The sequence below is a fragment of the Urocitellus parryii genome, chromosome 12, assembly GCF_045843805.1.
Source record: "Urocitellus parryii isolate mUroPar1 chromosome 12, mUroPar1.hap1, whole genome shotgun sequence".
Taxonomy (NCBI): domain Eukaryota; kingdom Metazoa; phylum Chordata; class Mammalia; order Rodentia; family Sciuridae; genus Urocitellus; species Urocitellus parryii.
In genome coordinates, this window is record NC_135542.1 from 91514452 (window position 1) to 91522152 (window position 7701).

The 7701-nt window shown below is 43.8% G+C and overlaps 1 non-coding gene across 1 annotated transcript; it reads right to left on the minus strand.

The window, feature by feature from the left end:
- Window positions 1-3155: 3155 nt before the first annotated feature.
- Window positions 3156-3258, minus strand: LOC144249896 (small nucleolar RNA U13). Its single transcript, XR_013342344.1, has one exon. It is a non-coding gene; the product is annotated as a small nucleolar RNA U13 (small nucleolar RNA).
- Between the last annotated feature and the right edge of the window lie 4443 nt (window positions 3259-7701).

Genomic DNA, 7701 nt, shown 5'->3' on the forward strand with positions numbered 1-7701 from the left:
AAACTAAGATGGCTACAACATTCCTAGGCGATGTGATTTTATGGGAATACTATTGTACATGGAGTCCATCATTACCTGAAATGTCACTATGTGGCACATTACCGTCTGTGTGTTAGGTAAGTCATTCAGCAGTGATTTATAATGTATTGGCAGTGAATTCAATGCTAGGGAATCAACAATATATGTTAAAGTGTCTTGAAACAAAAACATATTGATCATTTGACCAAAGGCTCACAGGAACCTACCCCATATTTCCTCTAGGAACTGCAGTTGAGTATCTGCTAATTCAGTGTGAGAGCCAACTAACTATACAGAATGAGAACAGACTGTATCATCTCACAATTTCTTCAGGTTAGAAATCTGGGAGCAGCTTAGCTGGGTGGTTCAGGCTCAAGATCTCTTATGAGATTGTGGTCAAGATCAACCTGTCATCAAAGGCTTGACGGAGGCTGGAGGATCCACTGCCAAGATGGATCACTCACATGGCTGTTAGCAGGAGGCCTCAGTTCCTCACCAGAAAGTTCTCTCCAGAGGGCTACTTGAGCATCCTTGCAACATGGCAACTGTCATCCCCCAGAATGAGTGATCCAAGCCAGAGCAAAGCAGGGAGAAAGCTGCGATGTTTTTCATGTCCTGGTCTGGGAAGCCTGCCCACCACTACATCCGCTAGATCACATTTGTTAGGAGTGAATCACTAAGTCCAGCCCACACTCAGCGTGTGGAATGGAGTGCCACCTCCTGAAGGGAGGATTATCAAAGAATTCTTGGATATTTTAATACCACCACAACAAAATATCTCTGAAAAGATACACAAGATATCATAGTAATAATATTAGTAATGAAAGAACTGGGAAACTGGAAAGTGGAAGTGAGGGAAGATTTTACTTTATATCATTTTTATCTTTAGAATTTTTAACAATGTAAATCTATTTTCTCTGTAAGGCAATGACAGCCTTGTGCTTAGGAACACTAGACAGCACTTTAGCACTACACTTGGAGGCTATTTTAAACAGTGAAACCACCAAGAAAAAGCACAAAAATACAGGGTAAAATGTGGCACTAAACAGACTGTGAAATGGACACTTGTTTAGGGTAGGAAAGCCAAGACAAGAAAGAAGAGTCTCACCTCATTCCACCTCCTAAGGGAACACGTGGGGTGAGCAAAAGACAAAAATAAATAAATGCAGTTTGATGACTGTGCAATATTGTGTGTGTTTTTTTTTAAGAGAGAGAGAGAGTGAGCATTTTTTAATATTTATTTTTTAGTTTTCGGCGGACACAACATCTTTGTTTGTATGTGGTGCTGAGGATCGAACCCGGGCCGCACGCATGCCAGGGGAGCGCGCTACCGCTTGAGCCACATCCCCAGCTCCTACGATATTGTTTTTACAATTAAATTATTATGAGATCCAGTTTGATTTTAACTTGAGACTGGTTTCAGTCCAGCATAGTTGCTAAAATGATACCCATGAGAAAATAATAATGGTTGAAGTGGGGCCACAGAGGACAGGATTCTTGTTAAGGAAGAGGGATAAAGTTTTGAGGTTAAAATTAAAGGATTTATTTATTTTACACAGTGATTGAACCCAGTGGGTGAAATCGAGTGCCACCTGCTTAATCACTGAGCCTCATCCCCAACCCTTTTTTATTTTGAGACAGGGTCTTGCTAAGTTGCTGAGGGTGGCTTTGAACTTGAGATCCTCCTGCCTCAGCTTCCTGAACTGCTGGGATTGCAGACATGCACCAACTTACCTAGCTGTTTTGTTTTGTTTTGTTTTTTTTGGTGTGTGTGTGTGTGTGTGTATGTGTGTGTGTGTGTGTGTTTTACTGGAGATTGAACTCTGGAGTGCTCTACCACTGAGCTACATCCACAGTCCTTTTTATTTTTATTTTTTTATTTTGAGACAGAGTCTTGATAAGTTTGCCATGCTGGCCTCAAAATTTCCCATCCTCCTCTCTCTGTCTCTCAGGTGCCACCACACCTGGCAAGAGAATTCCTTGTATGGCAACAATTTTCTTGGTGACGTGGAGGAGAGGGCTTTAGCTGAAACATGAAGTGGCATTTCACTGAAGCTGGCTGAAGTATGGAGTGACAACACTCCAGGAGAGTAATGCATAAGCCCAGAGGAAGACATGAAATTGAGGAGGGCACCCCAGGGGAACAGGAGAGGCGGGTGGGAAGGTTGGGCTCAGAGTATGAAGGCCGTTGAAGGCAAGTCAGCAACAGGACATTATTTGGGGAGCACAGAAAACTTCTGATAGGAGTTTTGACATAATTAGAGACTTGCTTGGGGAAAAATCAATCTATGAGTCAAGCAGAGTTTGGATTGCATAAGGTCTGGAGGCCAGACAACCCATTATAAGACCCATCTCAGTGGGTAAGAAGGTGCAGTGACCTGGTCACATGCTCAGGCTCTGAACTGCTTGGGGCCAAATCCTGAGTCCACCGCTGATTAGCTGTGTTACTGAATGTTAATATCAAATGCTGACAGAATCTTTCTTGTAAGGTTATGTGAGGTTTATGTTTGACTGGTCATTCTTGCAGTGCCTGGCCCTATAGTGAATGCTCAGTAAAAGTTAACCTTTATTGTTGAGGGGATTCTAGCCCCAGGGTGTTGGTTATGAGAAACAGTATGGGAAGGGTAACTGATTAGTGGGAGGAGAGAGTAGGGAGTAAGGGGAACAGTATGGGTATGAACATGGAGTAGGGGGCACAAGGACCCCCAAGGATAGCTCCTTAAACAGAGCCAGGGAAGGCAGCCAAATGGTGAATCAAGTTTAGGGTTTTGTCACACAGAATGAGCAGGAAGTTGATCAGTTAAAAAAATGTGCCTTTGGGCTGGGGATGTGGCTCAAGCGGTAGCGCACTTGCCTGGCATGCGTGCGGCCCGGGTTCGATCCTCAGCACCACATACCAACAAAGATGTTGTGTCCACCGAAAACTAAAAAATAAATATTAAAAATTCTCTCTCTCTCTCTCTCTCTCTCTCTCTCTCTCTCTCTCTCTCTCTCAAAAAAAAAAAATGTGCCTGCCCCTCCATGCACACCATCTTTTAAAAAATATTAAAGTAAAAGGTAATGAAGTTACCTGGGGAGCTAGAAGACCGAGAAAGAGATTTGCTCATTTTCTTTATTTCTTTTTTTTTTTTTCCCCACGTCAGATAGGTAACGTGTTGGCAGCATAACAAGGTTCAGAGGGAGGCACATCTCACACAACAGCATGAACACCCAATCACCATACTTAGGAACTGAAAGGTTCTTTTTCTAACTTACTATAGGACCTAACAAACTGACTCTCTGGTATTTAGCCAAGACAAATGAAAACTTTTGTTCTGACAAAAAGTCTGTACACCAAAGTACATGTAGCCGCTTTATTTATAGTAACCCACAACTGGAAATGATCCAAACAAATGTCAGCCATAATGGGTAAGCAACTGTGGTACGATCATACAATGGAACACTACTCAGCAATAAAAAGGAAGAAACTATCAAACCATACAACAACTTGAATGGTCTCAAATGCGTGTTGCGGAGTGAAAAAAGCCAGACTCAAAAGGCTGCTCTTAGGAGCATTCCATTAGGTGACATCATGGGCAGAACAGCTGAGTGTTGCCAGGGATTGGGGTGGAAAAGAAGTTGAGGGAAATGAGACTGTAGAAGGAAATTGGGGGTGATGGATCTGTTCTGCATCTTTATTTTTGTTTAACATTTATTGTATTTTGTAATACTGGGGAACTCTATCACAGAGCTGCAAACCAGCCCTTTTTGTATTTTATTTTGCAACAGTATCTGGCTAAGTTGCTCAGGCTGGCTTGGAACGTCTATTCTCCTGCCTCATCCTCCAGAGTAGCTGGAATTGCAGATGTGCATTACCATGCTCAGCCTAGATCTTGAATTAAATGGTGGTTACAAGGTTCTTTGCATTTGTCAAAACTCTTTAAAAAAAATAGCTGGGCTTGGTGATGCAGGCCTGTAATCCTAGGGACTAGGGAGGCTGAGTCAGAAGAATCTCAAATTGGATGGAGGCCAGCCTCAGCAAATTAGCAAAACTGTATCTCAAAAATAAATAAGTAAAGGACTGAGGATGTAGCACAGTGGAAGAGCACCCCTGAGTTCAATTTCCAGTACACTAAAAGAACAAAACAAAACTCATAAAACTGTTTACCAAAAAAAGAGTGAAGGTTTTGTTGTATTCATTTTTTTATTTTGTATTGGGAATTGAACCCAGGGGCGCTCTTCCACTGAGCTACTCCTCTGACCTTTTTTATTTTTTAAGATAGAGTCTTGCTAAATTGCTGAGATTGGACAAGAACTGGAGGTCATTCTACCAGTGGCTGAGAATACAGGTTGTGCCACTACAATGGAGGACTGTATGCACTTTCAAATGTCAGGGCTACTTCTCAATCCTTCCATTCCCACTCTTGTGTGTCAATCAAGGCAATTCCAAAAGAAAGGGGGCGCTCTTGCAGGAGTGGCCTTTTAATATTTCTGAAAGCTACTTTCAGGTTTCTAAATAGAAAATATCATGCCCTAATATTGAGGAGATGCAGTCGAAGGCGCTGGCCTGGGGGCCCAGGTGATGGGAACAGGCTGGTTCTGGGTGTGTGAGGAGAAAGAATTAGGAAAGCGTTTTGGAGAGTGCGTTAAGATGCTTTTCAGTGGGACGAGGGAGGCTGAGGGCCCCTGGGGAGAAGTATGACCTTGCAACCAGCACCAACACCTGGAAGCAGCTTAGCAACAGAAGAGGAGGTGGCCTTGGTGGACCTGAGCCAGGGGAAGTGGCAGGGGCGCCCCCACCTCCCCAGCAGCAGTTAGGTTATTCTCCTGGGTCTACAGAGTGAGTGTTCCACGGGGCCCCGAGGGGACAGAGGGAGGTGGGGGCGCCAGTGAGGGCTGAGATAGGCCTGGTTGAGTGGGGTGCCCAGGGGTACGGCAGGGATGGGGTCACGCCTAGGCAGAGACCAGGCTGCCGGGCGAACTCACCCTGGACCTGGAGTCGTGGCTTATCGGCCCCATCGGTGCCGCCACACTCCACCTCCAGGTAGGGGGGAGGGTGGAAAATGCGCTCCCCGGACTTCCAGGCGTTTCTGCAGTTAATCGACCTGCAAAGCACTTCCCGCCGCCCACCCAACCTCCACAGTGGGAGGAATCCGGAGGGAAATCAGTGTAATAACAGCTTGTGAGTACCAACCGCCGGCTTTTTTCTTGGACTCTGGATTTATTAACCCATTTTACCTTTACAAGTCCTTGACAGAGGCTGGGCGTGGTGGCGCACGTCTGTAATCCCAGCAACTCCGGAGGCTGAGACAGGAGAATCACAGGTTGGAGGTCAGCCTCAACAATTTAGTGAGACTGTGCCTCAAAATAGAAAATAAAAGGAGCTGGGGATGTGGCTCAGTGGTGGAGTGCCCCTGGGTTCAATCCCTGGTTTAAAAAAATGACAGAAATAAAATAGGAAATAGAGATTAAGGAACTTGCCCAAAAGACCACACAGCTGGTGAGGATTGGAGTTTTCAGCTTGGCTAGGATTTGCTTGCAGTTCCCGACTGCTGGGGGAGGAGGTCCAGACCCCTCTTAAGGAGTGCGATGGGTTCTTCCTCTTTTTTTTTCTTCTTTCTATTGGGGGATGCCTGTAATGCCTCTCAGTCTAGGAGGCCCCTGAGGTGGGGGTAGGAGGTAAGCAGCGGTTCCGTTTTGATTCCTAATTGGTTGGAAAGGTAAACCTTTGGGCCGAATCTGCAATGATGGTAAATGCAGCCAGAGCTGCCACCCAGCGGTCATGTCGTAAAGGACGTTACTCTGTGCCTTCAGGGACTTGAAACTGAAGACAAAAGAGTTCTACTGAGGCCCTGGGTCCCAGGGGGCTTGATGTGGAACCTTCTCCAGGAGACCTGGAGCCCCAGCAGTTTGGGAAGTTTTTCTAGACTACTGTTTGGATGCCGTTGGTGCTCATGAAATCTACTTAGAAGGTCACAATTAGTTGAGCGTGTGTGTGTGTGTGTGTGTGTGTGTGTGTGTGTGTGTGTGTGAGAGAGAGAGAGAGAGAGAGAGAGAGAGAGAGAGAGAGAAGAGAGAGAGAGAGAGAGATGCTGGGGATGGAACACAGAGCATCATGCATACTGGCAAGTGCTCTCCCTTTGAGCTACCAAGGAGCTACATCCCCAGCCCACAAACTGTATTGTTTGTTTGTTTGTTTGTTTATACATAACTGGGAATTGAACTCAGAGGCGCTTAACCACTGAGACACATTCCAAGACCTTTTAAAAATTTTTTTGTTTGAGATAGGGTTCATGAATTTGCTGAGACTAACCTAGAACTTGAGATCCCTCCCCTGAAGCTGGCTTGGAATTTTTGAATTTGTGTTCCTCCTGCCTCAGCCTCCCAAGTTACTGGGAGTGCACCACCATACCTGGCCTGATTCAAGATTTACTTATTTATTTTTGTACTGGGGATTGAATCCAAGGGTGCTTAACCACTGAGCAACATCCCCATCCCTTTTTAAATATTGTATTTAGACATGATTTGCTGAGATGTTTAGGGCCTCACTAAGTTGCTGAAGCTGGCTTTGAACTTGTGATCCTCCTGCCTCAGCCTCCCCAACTGCTGGGATTACAGGTGTGAGCCACCATGCCCAGCTGATTCAAGAATCTTAAAACCTAAGGTTAGGAATCTATTTTCTTTTCTTCTTCTTTTTTTTTTAAGAGAGAGAGAGAGAATTTTAATATTTATTTTTTAGTTTTTGGCGGACACAACATTGTTTGTATGTGGTGCAGAGGATCGAACCCGGGCTGCACACATGCCAAGCGAGAGCGCTACCGCTTGAGCGACAGGAATCTATTTTCTTAAAGTTACTGTAACTCCCACATCCTCCTCTATCCCATTCTTTCTTTATCTTTTGCAGTATTTCTTGCTATGTATTTTTTTGAAAGTCTAAATTAATATTTTAATAGGAAATTGACATTAAAGGTTTTTTTTACATATATGACAATAGTGGAATGCATTACAATCATAATTATCCATTCACAACACCATTTTTCGTAACTCTATATATAAAGTATGTTCACTCCAAATTATGCCATTATACAAGAGCTCTATTATTATTGTTTTTTGCATTACAATTCTTAATACACCTTTATACCACAATTTATCAAATCTCTGATTGTATATAAGGTATATTGACACCAAATTCTCATCTTCATATATGTATTTTGTATAATGATAAGGGTCTCCTCCCACCATCCATGCTATGTATTTGTTTTAATTATCAAATTGATATTAAAATGTTTATAGCCAGGTGCAGTAGCATAGCCTGTAATCACAGCTACTCAGGAGGCTGAGGCAGGAGGATTCCAAGTCTGAAGCCAGTCTGGGCAATACATAGAGAACTCGTCTGAAAAAAAAAATTTTTTTAACAAGAGCTGGGAATGTAACTCAGTGATAGAGCATCTCTGTATTCAATACTGGTGCTGGAAAAAACAAAAGAGCTTAAAAGAACCAGGCATTTCAGGCCTATAGAGAATAAAACAAGAACACACACCTTCTCCCCTCTCCATTCCCAGAGCACAGAGGTCATCCCAAGAATGGTTTGGGGTGCCTAGTTTCAGGCCTCTTTGCAGAGATAGACAAACACGTGTGTACACATGCACATCATTTTTATTTTAAATTAAGCTGTTCAGACAGGTAGTGCATTTTTTCCACTTT